At 36.8% G+C, this 27,452-nt stretch overlaps 1 long non-coding RNA gene across 1 annotated transcript; it reads left to right on the top strand.

Moving 5' to 3' along the window:
* Positions 1-888: 888 nt before the first annotated feature.
* On the top strand, positions 889-27,452 carry LOC143435702 (uncharacterized). The gene is made up of 3 exons (XR_013106167.1): positions 889-966; positions 24,190-24,275; positions 25,458-27,452. It is a non-coding gene; the product is annotated as an uncharacterized LOC143435702 (long non-coding RNA).

The following is a 27,452-nucleotide window of genomic DNA, read 5'->3' as shown; positions in this document are numbered from 1 at the left end:
CTGCATGCCAGAAGAAGGCATCAATTCTCATTAGAGATGGTTGTGAGCCACCATGTGGTTGTTGGGAATTGAACTCTGGACTGCTGGAAGAGTAACTAGTGTTTCAGAGCCATCTCTCCATCGCCATGGGAGGCCCCTTTCTCCCAAGATGAAGTGGTCGTATCAGCTTGTGCCTTGCCTCAGTTTATGCATCCATGACAGAATTTCAGCAGAGCATTGTGATACTGTATATACAAGTATTTCCTGAAGCTCTAAACACTCTTTACAAAGAGCTGATTGGGAATTGGATATACAGAATTTCTTAGCCTATGTATGTATTTAAATCCATAAATAAACACAGAACTTAAAGCTAAGCCAGAGGCCACATACTTTTTGACTAATGTACTTTGAGAAGAAAGCAGATATGTACTATTCACAGAAAAAAAAAAGGAAGAAGGAATATTTTCTCAAAGATTATTATTACATTAGCCTAAGTTATGATTTCTGGCATAAGTATACCATTTTCTTAAAAAAAACTATTGGCATCAAATATTTTATTATAGTAATTTTTTATTTCCACTTATTTTTCAAATCGTCTTTTTCTTTGATGTGTCTCATGCATCCCAGGCTGGCCTTGAATTCCCAGTGCCCTGAATCTGACTCTTGCCTGCCTCTGCCAACTGAACTTTATGCCCGACTTCTTTGTTTTTCTCACTGCTGTGACAAATTGCCTAACAAAGACAAGGTAAGAAAGATTAATTTTGGTTCAAGTTTTTTGGAGACAGTTTGCAATGTCGGAGAATATGACAGAGGAACATGTCACGGCAGTCACGAAGCATAGGCCAGTGAGATATTATACTTGTTCTGACTTTCTTTCCTGTGTTTTCATTTTAGGACTTCAGACCATCGCTTGCACAACCTGCATTCACTCTGGATCTTCTCTCCTCCCTTGCAAGTCTTGGCAAACTCCCTCAAAGACACACCAGTGTATGTCTTGCAGGTGACTCTGAATCCAGTGAAATGGGTCATGAAGATTAACTATCATACTTTAAAAAATTTTGAAAAGATATATCAAAGTGGCTAAAATGTTCTAAAGTATTTTTTTCTTTACTTTCTCTGTTAACAAACAATGGAGTCACAAATCAAAATCTTTGTTTTTAGACAAAACAAATGCTTTGGTAATAGAAACTTTGAATACATGTGAAAGGTTTTATGCTTCCTTCTATTTAAAAGAATGGCATGTTGGTTATTTTGCTTGGCTAGAAAGCTAAAACCTATGAGGAAAAAAAGTAAATGGCATTGTAATGGCTATTTCTGGTTGTCAACTTGACTATATCTGGAATGAACTACAATCCAGGATTAGAGGGCACATGTGTGATCCAGATCTTGAGGCTGGAAGACACAAGTTTCTGACCTGGATCTTGGCATGGTGATCTTGAGGCATCATGGTCATGAAAAGCTTAGGCCCAGGCAAGGTAGTACATGTCTTTAATCCTAAGAGGCTAAGGCATGGAGATCTCTGAGTTCAAGGTCAGCCTGGGACAAAACAAGATCCAGGTGGTGGTATACACTTTTAATCTGGGCCACACCTTCTGCTGAAGACCTACATGAGGACATTGGAAAAAAGAAGATTCTCTCTTCTAAACCTGCTTGTATTTACATACCAGCACATCTTCTGAAATCTATTTTTATGGAAGACCAGCTGAAACAACTAGCCTTGTGGGACTGAGCAACTACTAGATTCTTAGATTTTTCCATTCAAAGATGATCATTGTTGGTGCAGTTGGACTACAGACTGTAAGTCATCATGATAAATTCCCTCAATATTGAGAGACATTCCATAAGTTCTGTGACTCTAGAGAACCCTGACTAATACAGGTACATTATTGGGGTCCAGCCTGGCTGTGAAAGGGGTAGTGTGACACAGTTCCTGCCCCTGGAACATTGCCAGGTCATTGATCTTCACCTGTGCTGATGACAGCTGTTGTCCTGAAACTTACCTGCAATTTCATCTATGTGCTTTACTTTCAATATCTCATTCTGGGGAATATACTTCCCGAATTGCTCAGAGCTAATCATGCCATAATAAATAAAACAGATGCAGTTCTCAGGAATGAGGGATGGAGGAGGTCATGAGGCTGTGAAAGACTAGAAACAGACCTCCCATTTGGCTTTTATGACCATGGGAAAGGATCTAGACTACATAACCATAGAGGGCATAAAAACCCACATGGCTCTTTGTAGGAATTGCTCATTGTGAGACTTGGCCTTGAACGTGGAATTATAGGAGGAGGTACATGTATCCTCTGTTCCCAATGACTGCTGAGTTAATTAGCAAGGACAAACTTGGGGACACTATGGATAGAGAGTTAAAGTAGCCCTAAGAAGAAAAGGCATGCATAGGAAAAGAAGGAGGAATCTATAGAAAACAAGCAAATGACTGATGAAATTGTTTTATAGGAAGAAAGTGTGTATATGATTCAGAAACAAAGAGTATTGAGAGAAGAATATAGATTAATGAAAAGGACATTGGGCTAATGAATTGATATTCCTGGAGAGGTTGTCAATTTTGGACATGAGGCCATGTAATAGCTAGGATGAGGAAACAAAGATTAGATAATTCAAAGATGATGTACAAGCGTATGAAAAGTTAGGACTTCGTTCTTCTCACTACTTGAAGGGTTAGAGACGACAATGCCTAGAGAGATATTAGACAGACAGAGCTAGCTGCTTCACTTGCATAAATTTAAACACTTTATAAGAAATCATCTTAACTTTAGTAGTCTGTCACCTCTCTGTTCTTACTTGAAAATAGTTACTAAAGATTGCTGTCTGCTGTACCAAGAAACCACAAGAGCTATTGCCAGCTACCTGTGAGGAACGGGCTATGTAAAAACTATAAGGAAATGGGCTTTGGTTTTGTTTTTAGTTTCCGTTTTATAGAAGTAGAGATTGGGACTAATGATCTGGGATTCTCAAAATTTATGTAACGTTAAAGAATTTCTAAAAAATGATTACCAATGGTCAAAGCTTTGGTGATGCAGCTTTAGTGAATAAGAGACTGGATTCAGTCTCTCAGAGCCGATTGATGGAGTAATGAGAGAACACATGAACTGAGAGCTTGCGTCCACTACTGACCCCAGTTCTTACTGAATCAGCGCCTCTCCCACTCCTGCTGTTCTCAAGACCCTCCTCACGCTGAGGCTGGACCTCGGCAATGTTCCATACCACTTTGCTAAAATAAGATAGGGCTTAAAAGTTGGCTCTACTAGTGTAACAAAGGAATCTGAAGAAAAAAAAAAAAGAAAGAAACACTGGACAGCATTTTTTATTTTGAATGATTCCTGTTTTTAAGTCTTTATAAGGGCTGGGCCTGTTATCTTAGAAAATAAGTATAGTATAAAGTTATATTTTAATTTCAATTCAGAGGAAATTCAGGTCAGGAGACATTACAGATTATATACCTTGACCATCCACAGCCAAATATATTTAGAGTTTGAATTAGACCTGAAATCCTGGATTTTGTACCCCATATGTTCACTACTGTATATTACATTTCATAATCATTATGTTCTTTCTCATTCTATAATTTTATGTCTATGATTAATCACACAAAAGAACTGCTCATAAAATCCTTTCCTAACATTTTAAAATTTTAGTTTTACTTCACATGCGTGAATAATTTGTCTCTCCTCACGTGCATGTGCCTTATGGGTGCTTGGTGCCTGTGGAAAAAAGAAGAGGAATTAGATCACCTGCGAACTAAATTTAAGGATGGTTATGACCCACCATGTGGGTGCTTGGAATTTGACATGGATCTTTTGGCAAAGCAACAAGTGCTATTAACTATAGAATCATTTCTCCAGCTTTTTCCAACATTCTTGATTATATAAGTTGTCTGCATATAAAATATTAGCGCATAACCTACTTAAACATCAAACATATAGTATCTAGGTTTCTGTGGAGTCGAAATCTAGTCATCACTTTGCATAGTTCTCTTGGCTCTAACCTCCCAGGAGTCTGATCAAGGTCGGTACCAGGGTTGCATTCATTGCTAGGTTTCAATGGATATGGGGTAGGGGGACCTGCTTTCAAGGGCTCTTGTGATATCTAGCATGCTCAGTTACTCTCAGCCTGGCCTCACAGGCACTATGTTCCTCAAAGTGGTTCATTTGCTTGCCTTGTTACCAGAAGGCCCATAAGCAGCAGCTTGTTTCATTAAAGCAAGGGAAAAAAAAAAGCAGAGAAAGTCACATGCTTATTATTGTATGCATTTGTTTTGCAGTGTTCTACTTATTAGAACAAGTCAATAGATTAACTCTCACACAGCGCGTAGTAGCAGTGATAGGGATCACTCAGATCTATTTTAGATGCTGCCTTCCACATGGAATGAAAAATCTTCCTTTTAACCTATTCATTCTAGCATATTATTTGACTAGAAAGTTAGACTGGGAGTGAGTTCTGGAAGGTAGTCCCATTCGGAATGGATTACTGTCACTTCTCATTTATGTCTGTGAGCCTTTCCTGTGAGCTCCATGATGACAAAATATGACAGCATTCAAGGTCTCCTTGTAATGAGCTAACCCTAATCACTCGTTTTTTTTCCCTGCATATCTTAAGAGTAACTATTGAATGTTGAGAAGGCAGTATCTAGAGACATGAAAGAGCTTCTAAAGATAACACTGATTTTGCTCCCCCAAGGGAATAAGTTTTTTTTTCTTAGTCCTCTCTCCCATGAGTCAAATACCAGAGGGAGTAAACGGAGGGCAGTGTTTTCTTGAGCATTCCTACTATGCTGCAAGCAGGGCTTGTACACTCTGGATTTTATCTGCATTCCTGCAGACTGGATAAAAATTTTGTGGAAAATTCTCGGCTTCTATTGCTTGTTGCTGCCTTTCTGTGAGCAATTAACCTGATTCATACAACTTGTCCTGTATAAGGGTGTTTCATAGTCTTTAACTCAGACAAGTTGGTAATCAGTGCACAGTGATGCATCTTCACAAACAGATGCTTAATCTTGCTAATGAGCTATGTCAACTCCTGTCCAACACTGCTAACCCACTGCACAGTTATATCTCAAGTACTCTAGGTGAACAGGGCTAATAGGAAGAAGTAACATTTTATGAATAAATGATTGGCTTGTGCTCAGACCTCACTGCCTTTTCATATAGATCCTTTATAGGGTGGGCATGTCTGTAGATAACAAGGAAGTTCCAGTGGCTGGAGAGATGGATTGATGGTTAAGAGGCCTTGCTGTACCTGCAGAAGACTCAGGTCAGTTACCAGCACCCACATTGCAGATCACAATAATCTGTAACTCCAGTTCTAGGGCATCTGATTCTCTCTTGTGGCTTCAGCAGGTGCTACTCAGGTGCCTGCTGCAGATACATACATAAAAGCAAATGTGGTGGTTTTAATGAAAATGACTTCTCCATTGTCTCATAGGGAGTGTCTCATACTAGGAAACTTGGTCTTGTAGAAAGATGTATGTCACTGTTTGAGGAAATGTGTCACTGAGGATGTGCTTTAAAGTTTCCACTGCTCAAGCCAGGCCTAGTGTCTCACTCTCTTTCTGCTGCCTCCTGACCACTTCTCCTTCTCCACATCTGTGTCTGATTACATGGTGATAATGGAGTAAACCTCTGAACTTGTAAGCCAGCCCTAATTAAACATTCTATTTTATAAAAGTTGGCATGGTCGTGGTGTATCACCACAACAATAGAACATTCACTAAGGCAGCAAACATTCACACATAAAATAAAAATAAATTAAAATTTTAAAAGCAAAGACAGTTTTATATCTGTTAGAGTTCTTTGGTATTTTGTTTTTTTACACATATACGTACCAATTACTCCATGAGACATGTATAACATACTGAATATTATTATAAGCATGAAGCTTAGTCTTAATGAATAAGCAGATGCTTTGAAGTGAACTGGACTCTCATTTAATGACTTAAACCCCAACCCATCAGTCAGTGCGGTGATATTTGGAGATTTACTGTGAGGTGCTTTATGTTGTCCATGGTTAAATGTGCCCTGATGTAAAAGACCTCATTTACTCAGTGGATTAAGTCTAATACTTGAAAAGACAATTAACTCTCACAATATATTTTAAGTGTCATGTAAAAGTAAAGGGTAGAGAGGTTAAAGAGGATTGGAATTTTCCACCAGAACTCATCAACAAAAACTCTGAAAAGGCTCTTCTGTACCTCTGTTCATAATATCAAGGATGGCTGGAACTTAGAGGATGGATAAGGAGATGAGCGAGGATAGGAAAATATATTTTTAATGTTTTATTTCAATTATTTATGCTCATTTGTGGACAGGTATGTGCACTGGGTTCTTGTTTCTGAGAAGACAAGAAGAGGGCATCATATTCCCTGGAGCTGGAGACAGACAGTTGTGTGGCTCCTGTGTGGTTTCAGGGAACAGAACAAGGACAGTGTTAACATTTTGTCTATGCTCTACCCCACAGTTACCTGGTAACATCCAGGTATGCCTGACTTACTATAAAAGGGACTGCTTGCCCCCCACCCCCAGGTCTCTTGCTCTTCCTTTTTTGCTGTCTGTCTGTCTGTCTGTCTGTCTGTATCTGCCTTTCTCTGCCTCTACTACCCTCTCAACACCCCTCCCTATGCCCTCAATAAACTCTATACTATACCATTGTGTGACTGGTCCCTCAGGGGGAAGAAATATCTCAGCATGGGTCCCCTGAAGCACCCCCTTCCCCCACCACCTCACCACACATCCACAAACATATTTCTCCTTGTTTTATCTTTTTATAAACACAACAGATAGTATTGTATTTACTTACTGAGCCATCTTTCTAGCTCTATATTTTTAAATAACATTATAGTCATCACAGAGAATGACCAGGGCAAGCTTAGTTAAATTTAGAGGAAAGGTGAGGAAGAAGGATGCTCAGAAAGACAGTACCCGAAAGGCTCTGGCTTCCATTGGCTCTGTCTGAAAGGAAGAAGCATAGTGCTCAGGAGTATTTATTTCCTGAAGGACTTTACTCCTGACACTTCTCTAAAATGTATGAGATAACAAGGCCAGACCTACATGGATTTTGAAAAAAATGCCTACACAATAGTAAGTTCTCCTGTGTGGCATTTCAAATCTATTTGCCTGAACATAATGTTGTTTTCTTTCCTTCGTTCTCAGACTTGGTCAATCTTAGTTATTGGTGGAAGTAAAAAATAAAATAAAATAAAATAAAATAAAATAAAATAAAATAAAATAAATTCAGACTGAGAGGCAAATGGTTGATTTACTGAGAGTGCTCCTTACATTCTGAAGTATTCTGGACAGGACCCTAACTCCACTCATTATTTTGAGACAAACGAAACGTACCTAAAATTTCACAGGCTCAGGAAGGTAGCAGAATTGCATCCATCTATCCACCTCTTTCAGTTGTTCATCTTTTTAGTGTTCATTTAGCCCAGCCATCTTATGTCTTTAGCTCCATAAGGCTGAAGCACAGAGGAAATGGTGTTTTGTTTCAATGAAGTAAGTTGAGTTGAGGGACCACAGTTGTGCTTTCATTTCATTTTAGTCACCTCTTGAGAGTCTATCTCTTTAAGTGCAGTCCCACTGAACAATGTGAATTTTGGAGGGTGCTCTTCAATCTGTGACAAATAGCTTTCACACTAAGTAACTTTTCAGGGTACAGTCTTAACATCGTCCTCTATCATAGCCCAGGGAAATAAAGTTAAGTAAGTCCCTGAGTGTTTCAGTTTTGTACACATAAATTGAGCACTTATTTGGGGGCCCAGGAGCAAACAAAACCCTAAGTATGCAAAGGCAACTAAATACACTTGTTCTCCTTACTTTCTCAAACCAAGGTAAGAAACAGGAGTATAAATACATAATTGAAAAGTATAATGGTTAACTCTGTATATCCACATGACTGAGCTATGGTGTTCCCATTGATCCTCAAACGTGGCTTTAGATGTCTCTGTGAGGGTGTTTCATGGAAGTGATGACCATTTAAATGGGTAAACTATGATTCTAGCAGTTTGCCCCCCACCCCATATTGTAGGTCATTTTCTCAGTTGAGGTTATAATAGAGAAAGACCTCCCTGAATACGGGTGATCTCCCAGAAGATTGCTCTCAGACTTGCACTGTAGTGTCATCTTTCCCTAATGGTCCATTCTCCAAAATTTGAACTTGGAGCCTTTGCAGTGGCAAAAAACTCCCTAATAGTTTCATCCTAATAGACGTATCTCTCTTTCTTCTCAATCTCTGTGTGTGTCTCCCTCTCTCCCTCCCTCCCTTCCTCCCTCTGTCTTTCCCTCTGTCACTCCTTTTTTCTTCCCTTCTTCTCCTCCCTCCCTCCCTCCCTTTCTCCTCCTCCCTCCCTTTCTCCCCCTCCCTCCCTTTCTCTCTCCTATTATTTTTAATTTTCAGGAAACCTCTAATTAATTCACAAAACAAGCTTTTAATAACAGAGCCAAAAACACTCTATTTGTTTTGGTTTGAATGTAAAATGCTCTGTAAAGATAAGCTCATGTGTTTGAACACTTAATCCTCAGCTTGTTCCATTTTTTGGTAAGAATGTGTGAGGCTTTATAGCCACACATGTTTTCCTGCATTATAAATATGAGTGAGTATAATTAGCCAGGTGCCTCTCTACCTGCTGCCATGATGAACTTTCCTACAGTGATGGACTCCATCTACCCTTCTGAGATTGTAAGACTAAATACATCAGTTCTTCCTTAAGTTGCATTCGGCAGGTCACTTCATCCAAGCATTGAGAAAGTAACTAAGACACTGTTTTTGGCCTCACCTCTGTTTCTCTCCTGATTAGAACACAACTCCTTTGAGAAGCAGAGATATACACAGATCTAGATTGTCAGATTATGAAAACTGTTCAAATCACTTACCTATTCACCCTGTTTTTCAAATGATGTGATTGGATTTTATGATTATAATTCATATTTTTTATTATTTTATTTTTATTGGACATTTTATGCATTTACATTTCAAATGTTATCCCCTTTCTTGGTTTACCATCCAGAACTTTCTTATCCCATGTTCCCTCCCCCTGCTTCTATGAGGGTGCTCCCCACCCCACTCCCAATTTATAACATTACTAAACTTAGAGTCAGCAGCCTGAATTAGGTTGTAGTGTTATTTGAGAATAGTACATAGCTCTATATACCCAATGCACACTTTGGGTAACCTTCTAAATTACAGTCTTTTCTAGTGAGCCTGTTAACCTTGCCTGCAGGAAATTTGTGATAAGCATTATTAATTCCTTAGATACAGTGAGAGACACGGAAATGTAAGGAGGGAGATAATCTGCCATGTGTCATGTAATATATATATGATATATATATATATATATATATATATATATATATATATATATATCATATATATATTGCCTTGGAGACGATTTCACTGCAATCATGGAAACCACAGCTGGGGTCTGAAAGTTCAGTTACCCTAGAAAATATTTTTTTTCTATGGACGATATTATTGTAATACATATTACATGTAAAAAAGAGAAGGGGGGATAATCTAAAAAAGAAGATACATGAGTGTTCCAGTTTTCATTTCTGTAAAGACAAAGACAAACAATGCAAGTCTATGCTGACTCAGAACAGAAAGAAATGTCTCAGTATATATCACTGGGAATTTAGCTCCCGTTCTATTTGGATGTAATACAATACAGGCTCCAAAGAGATGTAAACTTAATGCTCACTTTACCTAAAAAAGTATGGATAGGGCTTAAGACACAATAACCCAGCTTTTTACTCTTTTTGTCTACTTTTACCCTTAACTGAAATATATAATATCTACCAAAATGTTTTCTTTCACATTACTGGAAGCATGACTAACACACTTTAGTTTTTCTATACCTTTGTCTTGATAAATGCCTCCAAGATAACTTGAAAACTGTTTTATTTTCTCTTCTGTTATTCTAGAGACTTTCCTGTCAAATTCAGATTTTGCTCATGGAGAGTAATTCATGGAACTTAAGGACTTGACACTTATCATACAGCTGTTTTTATTTAGTGTGTGTGTGTGTGTGTGTGTGTGTGAGAGAGAGAGAGAGAGAGAGAGAGAGAGAGAGAGAGAGAGAGAGAGAAGGCTGTCTTCATTTCTAACATAGTAAAAATTTCAAACTCAAGTGCCATATAATGTTTCTGCCCTGTGTGCTACTTTCAGCTATGTTTTACTGCCACAACTCAAGTAAATTAGGTGAAAAGTCACTGCTAGAGCCTCTTGATGGAGTTGGCTACTGTTCTAACTGAATGGATGGGTACCCTTGATGCTGAGCCAATAGCGGGAATGAGGACTTGGGGATTTAAAGACCAGAGTGTGCTTTTCCTTTAATGGTGTTCTCTCAGTACAGAGGGAGTGAAATGGCTCCCAAGCCTCCATCTTGTCTTCTCAAACTATTACACAATGGGTAAGGTGAGGATTTGAGTGTCAAGCAAGCCTAAGCTTCAGTTCTCACCCTTCTCTTTAATGTGACCTTGGAAAAATAAATTTGCTTTGATAGAATGGTGATTTAACAGAGGCTGATCATATTATACTTGCAATATTTATGCAGGTAGTTACTATTCCTACTTCATTTTTTGTTAGTAGTATCATTACTGATTTTTCTACTTCTGTCTCATTAAATATAGGCTTATATTCTATGTACCACTGTAAAAAGATTTATATGTGCATCAATTAACTCATTTAATTCTCCATATATACTAAAAAGTTATCGTCATCATTTCATATATTTAGAAAAGATAATTGAGTTCAGATATTTGTGTGGTGTACATTTTTGTGTACTTAACACAGAATACCTAACACAGAAAAATGTATATTTAAAAGGCATTTATTATCTTCGCAATTCCGGTGGCTAGAAAGCTTAAATGCCATGGTCTTAATGTCCCAGCTAACATTCTCTGACAGTGTCATAACATCAAAAAGTAGAAAAGGAATGGATGGCTTTACAAAGGCCAAGAGTGTAAGGCAGTTTACAAACCCTTGAAAGGACTTAAGTTTTGTTACCAGCTAGTATTAGTTACATATGAACTTAATTGATATCCTATGACCTCATTACTTTTCACTAGGCACACATTTTAATGGTTTTTCTTGCCACCCTGAGGGACATGATTTGTGTCATAGGAGCCTGTGAATGTGGACAGTGTGAGTGGAGGATACTCACTCAAGTCACAGGAGATGATTGTGTGAGGTGAATTGATATCTGATTGCAGGGTCGAGTCTAAACCCAGATGCTCATGACTTTAGTGCTATCCTATAAACCTTACCAGTTGTCACCTTGTATTGATCTAGACAAGAAGCATGAGTTTAAGATTTTATGAACTTTATGAGTCTTCCTTAACTTTATGTGGTGAGCTATACACAGACCATGCATTTCTCTGAGTATATGCCATGTGACTTTGCAATTGCTCTGTTGAAATACTTGAGAAATTTTATAATAATGTAGAAGAAAAAAACATTAAATGTCAGTAATTTGTGGAAGGCCAAAGTAAAATAAGTTTTATTTTGATTATAGGGAAAAAAGAAAGCATGTCTTATCTTAGAAGAGAGAATTTTTCATTAAGAACTAGCCATAAAAAGGTCATACATTTAACTTTTATTCATTAAAGTTGAAGTGATTAGTTTATGAAAATATACTATTAATAAAGGAAGACAGGGATCCAGGAGATTTTAGAGCTGTTAACATGTGTACACATTTGTATACACAGGAACCAAAACTGGCAGAATATAAAAAAACATTCTTGTAAGTCAGTAAGGCAACTGTGAACAACCCTAAACAGTAAGAAAGTGTTACACATTCAAACAAACCATTATCCAAAGCACTAAAAATATCTTATCTTTTGTCTCCATGGCAAATTCATGAAAGAAACAATTTAGAGGATTTGTTTTTTTTTTGTTTGTTTTTTGTTTTTGTTGTTGTTGTTGTTTCACATTTTCAGTCCAAGGTTGATTGACTGTGTTTGTTTGATTTGGGGCTGAGAAGACACAGAATATCATGGTGTTGGAAGTTTGGTTCAGGGACTATGCACCTCAAGAAGAACAAGAGAAAAATAGGGGCAGCAGGGAGAAAGAGAGAAAACTGGGGTGGCGGCACATAGGGAGGAAGGGAAGAACGAGTTTGGGGGATTGGTCCATCTTCTCAGGGGGCACGTTGGAGATACACTTCCTTGTATAGCTACCACTTTCTGTTTCAGCACCTCTCAATAATGTAATATTTAGGATATATCAAGTGATCAGTCTATTGATTAAGCCTGGGTTTTCAGGATCCTGTTACTTCTCAGTGTTTAAATTAAACTGGTCAGTACAGAACTATAAACACAGGAGTGTTTTGGCAGACTCAATATAAACTGTAACAGTGAAAGATCACACTTGACTTGTGTGGATGGATGGCTGCAGTTAGAACACAGCTATGCTAAAATATTTTGTGAAGTTACCTGCATTATTCATATATAAGGTCCGAATGACATATGTGAATTTTAAGATTTGGATTCTGTACTTAGGGTATCTCATGTATATGCAAATAGTCTAAAATAATGAAATACTATTAGCTCAAGCATTTTAGGTAAAAATCAATAATGAAGATGACTTTTGGTTGTAAATTCCAAAAATATAAGCCAATACTTTAGACACTTTATTTATTTATTTATTTATTTATTTATTTATTTATTTATTTATTTATTTTAACCAAAATGTGATAGGAGACTCGGCCAAGAGAACCGTGGGTTTTAGGGAAGCCCAATATGAAACTGAGGAAAAGGCAATGAGGGAAAGTCAGTAATTTGTGGAAGGCCAACATAAAATAAGACTTACTTTGAAAATCTTTTTCTCCTCAAGAGACAGATAATTGGTTCTACTTACCCTTAATGGAAGAGCTAGGGAAAGAACTGAAAGAGCTGAAGGGTATTGCAATCCCATAGGAAGAACAGTATCAGTTAACTCTACTACCCAGATCTCCCAGGGACTAAACCACCAACCAAAGAGTACACATGGAGGGATCCATGGCTCCAACCGCATGTGTAACCAAGGATGGCCTTATCTGGCATAAATGAAAGGGGGAGACCCTTGGTTCCATGGATGCCTCAGCATAAGGGGATGCTAGAGCAGTGAGGCAGGATTGGGTGAGTGGGTGGAGGAGCACCCTCATAAAGGCAAGGGGGTGGGGGAGAGACAGCATGAGATGGGGGTTTGTGGAAGTGTAACTGTGAAGGAGTATATTGTTTGAAATGTAAATGAATAAAATGATTAATAAAAAAGAACGTATTAACAAATTTTAAACTTAGCAACAACACCATTTAGTAGCTTTTCCTAACCTACTCTGCTTCTTCAGAGTAATATCTAACAGTAGACACATATATAAAACATAAGTTCTCCCTTCTTGGGGCATGCAGAGTAGTTCTAAATGTACTAAATTATTATTATTCTTGAGGGCACCAATATCATTATTTAATAACAGGAACCAAGGAAGCTTGTATTTACTACAGTGCAATATGGAATAACCTATGGAGAGCATCTCCAGTGTGGTGGAGCTAGGTATGATCATAGGACTAATTTTGTTCTTATCCAAGAAGTGGGTGTGTCTGGGGGTGTATGAATAACAGTCAGTCTATCACCTGAGAATGGTTTCCTATCAGAATGATAGATATGTAAAAGAACATTTATAAAGGGAATGGCATTTTACATTAAAAATATGTACAACTAAATTTTGTGGATCAAATAGAATTTGTTCACCTCAACATCTCTTTCTATCTTTGCAAACATGAGGTTTCTTGGAAGCTAGTTTCCTATACCCCCAATCCCAGAACTTGAGACACAAAGACAGACAGATTTCTGCGAGTTTGAGGTCAGCCTGTTCTACAATGTGAGCTCCAGGACAGCCAGGGATACACAGAGATTATCTGTCTCAAAAAGCCAAATAAACAAGCAATAAAAAAAAAAAAAAGATAGAAAATCATGTGGAAAAGTTGAAAATACAAACAAACTATAGATTTATTAAAATTATGTAGACCTGATTTAAATAATAAAACAACTGTCAATGACCCTACTAACGTAGTGCCATTTTAGTCTCCTATGAATAATGAACTTGTGAGGTTAGTATCGAAACCAAATATTTCAAAACCACTGTCTGGAAGAAGCAGGCAGTATTTGATTTGCAAACTTTCACTGCTAAGAGCTGCATGGGTGTGAGCTCTGAATTTTGTGAGAGTCTCTTATTGATGTCAGAGAACTTTTACATCTGCAGGCTGAGCAACTCACATTCGCGAAGGCTGTTACTCCAGAGGCCAGTTCTTAAATTATGTATGCAAAGAAACAAATTGTTCTGTTCTTTATCTGAAATTATGCCAATGCAGGCTTAACCAGGATAAACTCCTCACTGAAAATTCCGCTTCTTCTTCAGGCTCGTATTTTTTATCTTGTCACACTGTTCAAGCCGATGGAGATGAATCATGATCACACAGGAGTGCTTTGCCCAGGCTCTTGAGAGGGTAATAACTGGAAACCATGATAGCTGCTTTCACAAGCAAAACGAACAGGTTTTTCAGTTGTCGGGTTATTAATGTTTCCTGAAGTTATACTGCTGAATAAACAAAGCTGCAGCGTTATTATTTTTGATCGGTAGAATGCATTCTGATTTGTAAAATTGGAGGGTAAAAACTGTCACTCAAAATTTATTAGTTATAAAAATAATGAACTTTGCATGCCAAGGAAAACTCAAGACATTTCAGAGTTCAGCTCTCTGTTGCTAAAGGAATTGAAAAGAACTTAGCCCAAAGTGGTTTATAAACAGATGTAAAAAATTACAAAATCAAAACCAGTTTGGACAGTAATCAGTAAATCTGAAGTCAATCGATAAGATAATATTGTACTTATATTTGCTTGGTATTTGTGCTTGATTTTCTTAAGCAAGGAAGTCATAGCTAACAGTTACTTGATCACAGAACAGTGACTTCTGACATATTTTTATCCAGTGAGCTTCTGCTAAATATCCCAAGCTTCTGCTATGTTCAAGAAATTGTAGGACAAGGACAGAGTTTACTATTTTCTTTTGTATTTCTTAGAGTCATCGACACTACTTAGTCTTAATGGCCCCTTTTCTTTGCGTGTGTGAGCTCTTGCTATAAATTGTATGAGTCTCAGCAAAACTTTGTCACTGTGTCAAGCAAATTGTTTTGCACTGAAACAAATTTGTTTGCATCCCACTGGTCTATCTGCTTTTCTGTCCCTACCAAAGCCAAATGTTCTCAGTTCACTGATTTTACCATGCACTGAAGCTGTAGTTGAAAGTTGAACGGGGCTGCTTTTCCATATCTCCACTCTTATTATCCGTGGCCATTTTAATGAGATTTGTTCTTCTTCAGTAAGTTAAATGTTTTTCTACTTCTCATTTAAAAACAAACGTACATTGTGGTTTTTATTTGTATCAAAATGGACATTGACTTAGGGGAGCGGCAGCTTGGGCTGGGATACAGTGGCAGCCAAACGCGGGGCAGCCTGGGCCTCAACATTTTGCTCGGGCCGCGACACAACTGCCCATTTATTAACCCATTCTAAATCATAACTGCATTTTAGATATTTACCTGTATACCTTGTCTTTCTTAGGGTTAATAGTGTTGGGATGAAATACTATGACCAAAAAGCAAGTTGGGGAGGAAATTTGGCTTATACTTTCACACTGTAGTCCTTCATAAAAAGAAGCTAGGACAGGAAATCAAACAGGGCAGGAATCTGGAGGCAGAAACTAATGCAGAGGCCATGGAAGGTGTTGCTTACTGGCTTGCTCATCATGGCTTTCTCAGCTTGCTTCTTTATTGAAATCAGGACCACAAGTACAGGGATGGAACCCACCGGAGTCAGCTGGGCCCTCTCCCATTGATCACTAAAATTAAGAAAATGCCCTACAACAAGGACAATGATATGGGCTGCATGGCAGGCAGGAATATGACATTGGCCAAGGACAAGGAAGTAGGTTTTAGGCAGAAATCTAATATTAAGTTAGAACAAGGAAACAATCTCAGGCAGGAATCTAAATATTAGGCTAGAATGAAGAAGTGATTTCAGAAAGAAATCTAAATTTTAGGCTAGAATAAGGAAGTAGGCTTCAGACATGAAAACGACCTTGGGCTAGGACAGGGAAGTAGGCTCAGATATTATGGTCATCCTAATCAGCCCTTAGAAACAGTGAATCATGGAAGTGTTCATGTAATTGGGTTAATGCTTTGCTTTTTCTTTGACTATTTGTGTTTGTTGTCTTGCTTGTTTCTTGACTCTTTGCATCCATTGTATTGCTAGATCCTCAACCTAGAACTGACCTTAATACATGCATGTAATCAAAATGGTTTAAGAGCATAAAGGAGGAGGGGGATGGGATAGAGGGTTTTAAGGAGGGGAAATTGGGAAAGGGGATGACATCTGTATTGTAAATAAATAAAATATCCAATAAAAAAAAAAGAAAAAAAAAAGAAAAAAAGAAAATGCCCTACAAGCCTACCTATAGTCTGATCTTATAGAAGCATTTTCTCAAGGCTCCTTGCTTTATGATGACTCTAGTATGTGTCAAGTTGACATAAAACTAAGTAGTAGATACACAGAAAGACAAATGATGCTTTCATCCTCAACCAAATAAAAATGCTTTTCTTGTAACAAATGGAGGCCATTATTGATAAACTTGAACCCATGAAAATGCAGAGAACAGCTGATTGTTTAGTACCTAGTCTCAGCTGATCTGTTTACAATACAATTCTTGCACCAAAGGCTTAGAAAACACTGGGTAACAAGAGACTGAAAGATTCTAAGAGCCAGGGGGACATGATGTCTACTAGGAAATGATGTCTTCTACAAATGTCAGGAAAGCTAGACTCATGAGGTCTCACCAACTTGGCTACCTCAAAAAGAACGGACCAAGCATAATAACAACAAACATTCATGGAAGGGGAAAATCTCACAGGGCCTCACCTCTAGACAAAAGCTACACACAGCTAAAGAATGTGGAATGTGTGAAAAATAGTCTACCTCAGAAGAGATTCCACAAATTGGTTATCCAATACCAAGTTGGGTCAACCTGAAATCATACAGTCAAGTAACATTATACAAACTGAGAAGATTGTATACACACACACACACACACACACACACACACACGTATGCATGTGTGTGTGAGTGTGTGTGTGTGTGTATGTGTGTGTATATATGTTTGTGGGCATATGTGTAACAACAATTAAAGAGGCCAAAAGCCATGAATGTGAGAGAGAGAGAGTAGGGGGCAGTAGATGCTTATGGGGGGAGTTGGAGGAAGGAAAGGAGAAAGTGAAACTGAGGTAACTAAATATACTTTTAAATTTCAAAACAATTAAAAAGATTCATGAAATAAAATAATGTAAAATGAAATAAAAATCCAAATCAAAACATAGGTCTATAACAACCAATGTACAGTGTGGTTTCCATGATATATCAATTTACACGTATTAAGGAATTATTTACTTAAAAATTCTTTAAGAACTATTTGAAGCTTAATGGAAGTGGATTCTGGGTAGGAAATGGAGGCTCTTCTGTCCTGCATCTCTTTTGAGGCAGAAAGGAGGCAGAAGATTGAAGTTGGGATGATGTGAGAGGAAGTAACTTGAGTAAATGTAGACTGTAGACACAATTACTATAATTATGCTTCTTAAGTGTAAAATATGTTAACATAAAATAAAACAATCTCAGACTATCAAGGGTGTAAATTATCTGGCCTCAATTTTAAACAAGATCTTCCCAACCAAAATCTATGTATTCGAGACTCTTCTAATTTTTTTGTTTTTGATTTTTTTAAGTTTTTTTTATTGAATATTATATTTACATTTCAGATTTTATCCCCTTACCCCACTTCCCCCCACCACCCAGAAACCTCCTATCCCATACCCCTCCTCATGCTTCTATGAGGCTGTGCCCCCACCTACCCCCTGTCCCCACTCCCCCTTCCCCACCCTCACATTTCCCCCCACTCTGTGTTCATCCTTCATGGGATTCACATCTCAAAAACTTTATTAGAAGTTGGAAGTTTAGAAATTACAAGAAATCATTTGAAGACTAACTTCACAATTGGAGAATTAGCACTGATAATTGCTTATTTTTCTTGTAAGTGTATTTCTAAAATAATGAATGTCCTTAGGGAATATTTATCTCTTGACATAGAGTACCTGATGTAATTAAACTCAAGACAGAGCTTCACAGCTGCTCAGATGACTATGGGTGTGAAATTGAAACTTCAGAGTTACAAGTGAAAGTATACATGAAAAAACTGGACATTTTTATCAGATACAATCATAGTGCATAAAGATACAGTTTATTTTTAAGAAGTCTTTTTTCTTTATAATTATCCACTTAATAGAATGAACATGAACTTACAAAGCAGTAACTCAATAGAACACTCAAAAAGCAGTGAAGTGGCAATGAAGTAGAATCCTCCCATAGTCCAGATTTTTGTGGTCATTATTTTGTTTTTGGAATGATCCTTGTTTGCTGTGTCTTCATCTTGTGGCTTTCCAGAGTGTTTGTTGCTAGCAATATCCACCTTGTGAGTGTTCATGTAGTAGTCATACCCTAGCCCAAGAAGTGTGGGCAGAAATGACTTGTTTATATTAGAGGCAGAAACTTCACGGGTCTATATGGAGTTCTTCATGTTTTCTTCCCTCTATCAGTGATTATCACTATTCCAGGGACGACCTTCACCCTGAAAAGAAGGTAGCATACAGATGTGATATAAACCAGCCTTTGACACATAGACAGCCTCAAACAAAATTGACTTATGCTGGCATAGTTCATCCATGTAAAAGTTTGTAGTCAGTACTATCAAATTAGAGCTCCCTTTGATAATTTTATTTACAGCTCAGGTGAGACAGTGATGAACAGTTGTGATAGAGCATAGACAAAAATTTTTTGTGTTGAAAGAATAAAATTTTAGGAATAATGCCTAAACTCTTCCTACTATATGCTTTAAATATTCTCATATATTATCTTGATAAAATGTATTTATGTGTATTTCTGTGTGCACTCATGAGCTCATGTGTGTGTATATATGACTGTAAAACCCTCAGAGGCCAAAGTGGTTGTTAGATCCCCAGGAGCTTTTGAGGTATGTCGTATAGGTTCTGAGAACTACACTCAGGTTCTGTGCAAAAACTGTAATTGCTCTTAACTGCTGACCCATTTCTCTGCTTCTTGTTTCCTTTTAACATGTTAGAAGCAAGTAACATTTTCTTCTGTAATCAACTTATTTTTATATTGAATAGTCATATAATTGTACACCTAGAAAGGTTGGTGATTATCTGGCTATACCATTTTGTTTTTCATCATGTAGGATACAGATATAAGTTATGGGTTATTGTTTGTATTTAGATAGAATCTATGGAATTATTTTTGGAGCAAAAGAAGTTTAAAGGGCAGTAAAATTAGAAAACTTGTTGCCTTTGGCTTTCCATGAGAAAAGAGCAAGCTAAGAGGGAATGAAGCATCATTTCAGATATATGTATATGTAAATGTGAGACAAATGAGGACAAAATCAGGACAGACATGTCCATCTCTGGGTGTCTAAGAAGAGAGATGACTGAGAACACATAAATTGGCATGCATGATGGGTGTTTAAGATTGCTTTCATTGAAAACTCAGGATGGATTAAGGTTGTGAAGAAGAAATTTGTGGCCAATTTGTCACACGTGACTAGAAAAAATAAAAGACTGGACAATGTTATTTGTACTTCTAGACCTACATAGTGTATTATATTTCCAAAGCCGGGATATAGAATAACTGAAGTCTTTTATCTTATAAGGAACTTAGGTGCCTTTGCTGGTTCTCTTACCAGACTACTTGACTAAGGGATCTCATCTAGTTAGCCACAAGTTCCTTTGTTTTCTACCTTCTAACACTGAACACACACACAAGTACATGCACACATGCACACATATGCAGCACATGCAGACACACATGAGCCCACATGTGCATACATGCATAAACACACATGCACATATGCGCATGCGCACACACACATATACACACACAGACACACTACTCAAGACCCATGGAAGGTCATTGTGACTTAATGTCTAAGCTGTTTATAAGCTAATGAAACTGTTTAGAACCATGTATAATTTTATCAGTTTTTGTAAATAGCCAAGTTTGGAGTAGTTTATTGCTTCCATCAAAACATGACATGGCTTTACCAATAGTAGAAAATTGATGCATACAGGTTATTTATAATTTGGTCTTCTAAAGACAACTCTTCAATTGTGCATAGCACAACCTTTGACAACAGGAGATGTAAAGGCCTTTCTCTGACATACACACTATGATTTTATATTGCAGGTCTCAATTTGATGGAATCACAATTTAAAGTCAATAGTTAAATTTAATATATTAATATTTATTTTTCAGTGGTAGCCTCATTCTTCCCCACTACAAACAAAGGAGAATATGATCAAAATCTTTTCTTCATCTTCATTTAGGAGTGAGCCTTGTGCTTGTGAGATGTTTTATAAGCTGATAATCATACATTTTTCAGTTGAAGCAAATCTCATGTCCAAATGTTGATCTATGATTTATATTAGTTGCTTTAGGTTTGGTTATTGATATCTTTACTAACTTGTGTTTTATGGCCCAGGTTGTCCATATAATTATTATATAAATTTTGGATGATGTATAAATAACAGTTTATAAATATATGTTTCTCATTTGACAGGCATCCAATAAGAGAAAATACTAGGATATTAATCATATTGATATAAAAAGATTCTGTCTATTCATGTCACTATAGAACTAGAACTAGCATACTACCATATTTATCTGAAATATTGATCTATGTGAGTAAAAGTTTCTCATGTATCCAATTTATACATTTATAATATAAATTTAATAGGATGATAATCTTTAAAAGTATTACACATTTTACTGTTTTTTTTTCATAACTACATCGCTTATTAGATTCTCTGGATTTCAAGGATCTTTAAGAATATATAAAATTGTGTATGTTTTTCAGGTATTGGATTTTTTGGTATTTAATGACGTTTAGGAATATAGAAAACTGTGTATGTTTTTGTTCTAGTGTTAGAGGATAAGAAACAAAACAACTTGTAGGGGGTTGAAGAAATGGCTCAGTGGTTAAGAGCACTGACTGCTCTTCCAGAGGTCCTGAGTTCAATTACCAGCAACCACATGGTGGCTCACAACCATCTGCAATTGGATCTGGTGCCCTCTGTTGTGTCTGAAGAGATGAATGATGTACTCACATACATAAAATAAATAAATATAAAAAGAATGATTTAAAAAAAAACAACTTGTATGTTTCTAGATGAGAAAACTTGTCAAATGGTCAGACCAGGGAACAGGAACCTCACTATATATATGCAAAATTACTATAAAAACATTGCAGTAGTGGGGTGGATCTGGGAGGGGATGAAGGAGGGAATATAATATTATCAAAATACATTTATAATATTTAAAAAATGTTGCTAGCCATTAAAAATGTCAGTGATTATATAAGTAAATATAGCTATAATGAATGCCATTTATTTTAGAACATTTCTATATTTATTTTATGTTTAAAATGGCCAACAAATTAGGGCTTTCTCTCTGTATAGATGTATGCACACACATGTAACACATTAGTCAAAAAAATACTACCCGAATTTTTAACAACCTGTCATTGAATGTTGTTTATCAATTCATGGGACAATTCAAACATTAATTTAGCTATTTATTCAAATATATTTACCAGGTATAGATGTTTGCTACACAATTTTTAAAGTTCACTCATTTTATGGTCTTGAATATCTGAATTAAAAAAAATCTGTCACCATCTATTTGTGTCTGGATCATTTTCAGGATCATTTAATATATGTAAATTCTAGTCCCCAATGAATTTTAATTATGATAACATATTGAGTCTTGCCTGATATATCTTTTCCATCATTGGAGCCTAGAATATCAGAGATCTTTTATGAGTAGTATGAGGATGAAGATATGAATAAAAATAAATAAGAATTTAGATTATTTCTGAGACAATAACAAATCTCAAAATTTTGGTATTTATCTGCTATGGTATTTATATTACAATTTCCTAATGGATCATACTAACAACTGTTATTTCACAATTTAATGTACATTTAATCTTTTCATGTAAAATACATACATTTAAAATTATATGCATGTATGTAATAGTTCCAAAAAGAGGGTTAATGTATATTTATGGTCTTTTTCTATGGCTGCCTTCAACTTTTGATTTGATATTTAATGCGCTTGGGTTTTTGTAGATTGCTGAGAACTTTCACTGATAAATTATTCTGCCATCAAGGTCATTTTTTACAGGTCAGCTCCCATCCCCTCTCCCCTGTGCAAAGGTCTGCTATATATCACTCATTTTGATTTATTCTTCTTAAATAGATTCTTCTGTCATTAAGCAGTAAATCCCAGACGCACTTTTACCCTGAAAATAGTCGACAGGCTTATTGAAATGACTGTGAAAATATCCATGAAAGATTCAGCCTTTTTATATTATTGAGTTGTCTCAAGTTTTCTAGCACTGATAGAATGATGGAATTTTAAAGGTGTGATTAATTAAAATTCTAGTCAGAGTCAGCAGGGCTGAGTGTCACTCATCAAGCTCATTTGATATAAGGGATGTGGGACTTCAAGGTTAGGCAAAGGTGAGGAAGGATTTCAAGGGAACTCTGCTTCTCTTTGTTCTCTTCTGAATGGAGATTCTTAACCTACAACAACCAGAAGAGGAGGAAAAAAAGAAAAGAAGAAAGAAAGAAAGAAAGAAAGAAAGAAAGAAAGAAAGAAAGAAAGAAAAAAGCCTTAAAGGAAGCACACTGTGATACCAAACCTTGCCTTTGAGTTATGCTTTGAGTTCACTCTTCTTATTTTAGAGAACATTTTATGTTAGTTACCCCATGAAAAGTGTTCAATCAGAGATGATGCACCTAACTCTCAAGAGACTGGGAGGCCCTAAGGAGTTTAGATATCAGATGGAGCAGGAGTTTGGGGGTGGGAACATCCTCGTGGAGACAGTGGGGCGTGGGTTGGAGGTATGGGATATAGAACAGTTGGAGGGTGGACGTTGACAGAAAATAAAATCTGGAGTGAAAAAAAAACCCTTAAAGTCAGGATTTTATAACACAGAAAATATAAATTTTTGATAACCAGTTTGATACAACCTTATAGCAAACTAAAAATTAATCTGCATGTTTTATTTTGGTACATCAAGAAATAACAATTTTCTCTGCTAAGTATTTACAAGCATTTGAGGCAAAGGTACAGGAATTGTCACATTTACTGGGACAAGAGATATGGCTCAGTGGTGATAAATAGTTTTTCATCTTACAGAGGATAAAAGTTCAGTTCCTAGCACCCAAATGGTGGTTTGCAACTATCCATAACTCTAGTTTCAGGTGATTGGAAAACCTTTTAGACCTCTGTAGGTACCAGAAACACAATGTGTAATATATACATGAAAGCAAAAAGATTCATATGCATAATAAATAAATAAAATAATTTCAAAAGCATATTTAGAAATATTTGTTTTAACCTCCATCAGACTGAAGGTCATTATTTTATTAGTGAATTTAACTTTTGAACACAGTCATAGGTATTTCTGAATAGATGCCAGCGTTCTTTCTATGATACTGGCTGTGTATCATTTGCTCTTAGGGTACAGTGGGATTAAAGTGAACAAGGGCTGGAATAGTTCACTTGGAGAGTGAAGGTATAGGTTCTCCTAAGCCATGGTTTTATGTTGAAAGACATGAGACACTATTGGAGATTTTTGGACACCTATTGTAATGACATTGAGTTATTTTCTAAAATCTATTATGTGTGGAATTAATACTAGAGCAGTAAAAATAGATAGTCTTTCAGAGCCAGGTGCTTCCTGAAAGAAAAGACTCAGCTCTTCAGATGTGAAACTTGTAGTTGGCTCCCATTTTCAAATGTTGGTTGACTCGGTGTTGGTGTTTCAGTTTTTAAGGTAAGCTCAACCTTTCTTGGAAAGTCTTTGGCTGGTCACTGAGAAAGGTAAAGGTATAGATAGGGAACACACATTTCCGCTCTACTTGGTTCTCTTCTAAGCTTCAGAGATTCATGTTTGCTGGGACAGGAGAGGGCTGAGTGGGCATCAATGCTTGGTACCAACATCTGTCTAATCCTCCTTCTTTCTGATGCTTTTCACAGGTCATTTTCCCTAATCAACTTTTTTGCACTCCGACCTCTGCTTCCTGGAGACCCCAAACCTGCAACACATGTAAAGACAGGATGAAGTAAGCTGTTATCTCAAGCAAGAGATGTTGCTGGGTTTGATTAAGTGTTAGAGGAATGGTTGTGGATATATCGTTAAATTGATATGTGACATTAAGAAAAATCAGAGCCAAGGTTGATCTTAGATATTTGTTTTGAGTAATTGGGAGCATGTTGAGAACGTTAGAGGAGGAGGAGGAGGAGGAAGAGGAGGAAGAGAAGGAGGAAGAGGAGGAAGAGGAGGAGGAAAAGGAGGAGGAGAAGGAGGAAGAGGAGGAAGAGGAGGAGGAGAAGGAGGAAGAGGAGGAAGAGGAGAAGGAAAAGGAGGAGGAGAAGGAGGAAGAGGAGGAGGAGAAAGAGGAGGAGGAGGAAGAGGAGAAGGAGGAGAAGAGAAAGAGGAGGAAGAGGAGGAGGAATAAGAGGAAGAGGAGAAGAGGAAGAGGAGAAGAGGAAGAGGAGAAAGAGGAGGAGGAGAAAGAAGAGGAAGAGGAGGAGGAGGAAGAGGAGGAAGAGGAAGAGGAGGAAAAGGAGAAGGAGGAAAAGGAGAAGGAGGAGAAGAGGAAGAGGAAGAGGAGGAATAAGAGGAAGAGGACGAGGAGGAAGAGGAGGAGGAGGATGAAGAAGAGGAGGAGGAGAAGGAGGAGGAAGACAAGGGGGTAGTAGTAGTAGAAGCAGTAGAAGTAATAGATAGTCTGGAAGACTCCAAGAAAAACAAATAAAAGCTCAGTTGTGACATAGTAATTACTACATTTGATACTAATTAAATATATTAAATTAAATTGACCAGTGTAAATTTCTAGTGATTACTCAGTGATGAGTATTTGCATGGGAAATTTGTCAGTCAGTGGTAGTATTTAAGCCATCAGCATGTTGAAAGCTTAACCAGAAAGTAAAAATACATGTTAGAGAAGAGTTTATATTTCACAGAATGACAAAGTCTGGAGGAGAAACAAGTATGGTAAAGGAGAAAAAAAGAAATTGAACCAAGGGCAAATTGAAGAATATATATTTTAAGATATATTTAAGATTGAAACCTGGCCATGGGTTTCCGATAAAACATTACTTTTTAAAGAATTAGAATTATTATGTATTATATTATTGTCTATGCAAAATTATTGAACATCTAGCATATAAAAGTGTTGTGTTTTATGTTTTAATTCACTTATTTTTCTTGATAATATTGTTGTTGTATACCTATTTTTCAGATAAGAAAATCAAGACATCTACAGAAGTGAAGAATGATCATTGGTCAATATCCTATCAGCAGAAGAAAGCAGTCATATAAACTTTTCAGGGCTGTAATAATTGAATAGTGAAGTCCAGCTCTTCTCTAGTTTCGCTGAGTCTCTGGTCTTCAAAGAGGTCTTATTTCCATTAGTTTCTTGTCTTTGATTTCTTCTGTCTGCTCTTACCCAACAGTTTCCCCTCCTGAACATTTTCCATACTCACCTCCAAAGCTTCAGCCTTGCATCCATTTTTACTTGGAAACCACCGTATTAGAAGGTCTTCTCATCTAACAGAGTCATGGAGTTTTAGGTATAAATGCTGTACCTAAATTGACTGTTGAAATCTGTAGGATGAAATTTGCTGAGTGGCTGGGTCAAGTAGGGGGGTGAACACAGGCTAAAAATCCAGAGAGGATGGCTTTCCAACAGAGAAGTGAGAGGTTCTTAAGAGTTTATAGTAAAACAAGTTAATATAAAGTTTAGGATGAACAGAGGAATGTGTGCAAGATAGGCCTGAATTAAAACACACATACACACACCAAACAAACAAACAAACAAACAAACAACCTGAGTTACTTTTATTTTCTAACTTCAGTAATGTCTTAAGGACATTTTAAATTTCTAATGTCCTCTATACCAGCATAATGAAAAAACAAGAAAACAAACAAATTGAGGGCTTTTCTATAGTAAGACAGTCAGCAAAATATATGTGTTTAAAGTCCATGGTTGGTGTAATTTAAGCAAAATGATCAGCATTTTGATTTGTAGTTAGCCACTGCAGAGGATCCAGGTTTCAGTTTTGCTCAATATGCTTCAACAGATGTGCTATGCTTTGATTTTATTAACTGTAACGTGTACTTAGAATGACACCAATGGAGAGAGCATGCGTTGTGGTGTTTGCCATAGAGAGTGACCATAATTTCATGAATGAAGAGATGGTTCTGGAGGTTAAATCACATAGGTTGAGTTAGAAATAGTCAATTTTAACTGTACTTAGTGTTCTCTTCCTCATTCTTATTTTCTTCTCAGTGATTAGTTACTCTTTAGGGAATAATAGAACTTTGACTTGCCAGTATGAACCATCATGATACCAACCATTATGATACCACTAGAGGGTATGAGAATCCCAGTTGTTTGACTCTAGGTGAGGCTCCTGATAACAATATATATTTAAGAAACATTGAATTATGGGATTATTAATAGCTTACTCTGGACATTTACAAATTTACTTGGGAATTGTGGAATATACAAATGCAGATTTTGGTGTAATGGGCACTCATTTGCATATGATCTAGTGCCAATATTTGTTAACTCATGGACATTTCTCTCTTTTATGTGGTGATCAAACTTTTAATTCATAAAGCAATCGTTTTAGCGACACTAAGTATATTGGTTACTTTTCTTCCTGTATGAAAATGCCTGACCAAGAAACTGAAGGAAGCAAGGTTTGCTCTGGGCAGCAGATTGTGTGCTGCCCATCATGCTTGGGGAGTTATGGTTTGGATTAGTTTGAGATGATTGGTCGCATGGTATTGACATCCAGGAAGCAGAGAATGATGAATACTTCTACTCAGCTCATTTTTTTTTTTTCAATTAGTTGAGGGCTGCAGCTGAGGTTATGATGTCACCCATACTTATAATCAGTCTTACTGCTTCAATTAACATAATCTAGAGGATCCTTCACTACAAACTGAAAATGTGTTATGTGATTCTAGGCCTTGTTGGCAATATTTGACCTCACTGTAATTTTAATAGGAATGATGATAAGTAAACATACTGAAATTGTTGTAAAAAAAAATTCTTATAAATGGTGATTCATATGAGAACCTGAGTTTGAATCAGAGGTCTAATTTAAAGAACATACATACATACATGCATATATATTAAAAATAAACAATCCACAGAATCTAGCCGACAGTTGAGTAAGGTAGGCTCTAAAATATTTTGCAAGGTAAATGCCCACTTTTCTTTTAT

The sequence above is a fragment of the Arvicanthis niloticus genome, chromosome 22 (genome assembly GCF_011762505.2).
Source record: "Arvicanthis niloticus isolate mArvNil1 chromosome 22, mArvNil1.pat.X, whole genome shotgun sequence".
NCBI classification, from domain to species: domain Eukaryota; kingdom Metazoa; phylum Chordata; class Mammalia; order Rodentia; family Muridae; genus Arvicanthis; species Arvicanthis niloticus.
Note: the sequence above shows the minus strand (reverse complement) of the source record. Positions and strands in the feature narration are given on the sequence as shown.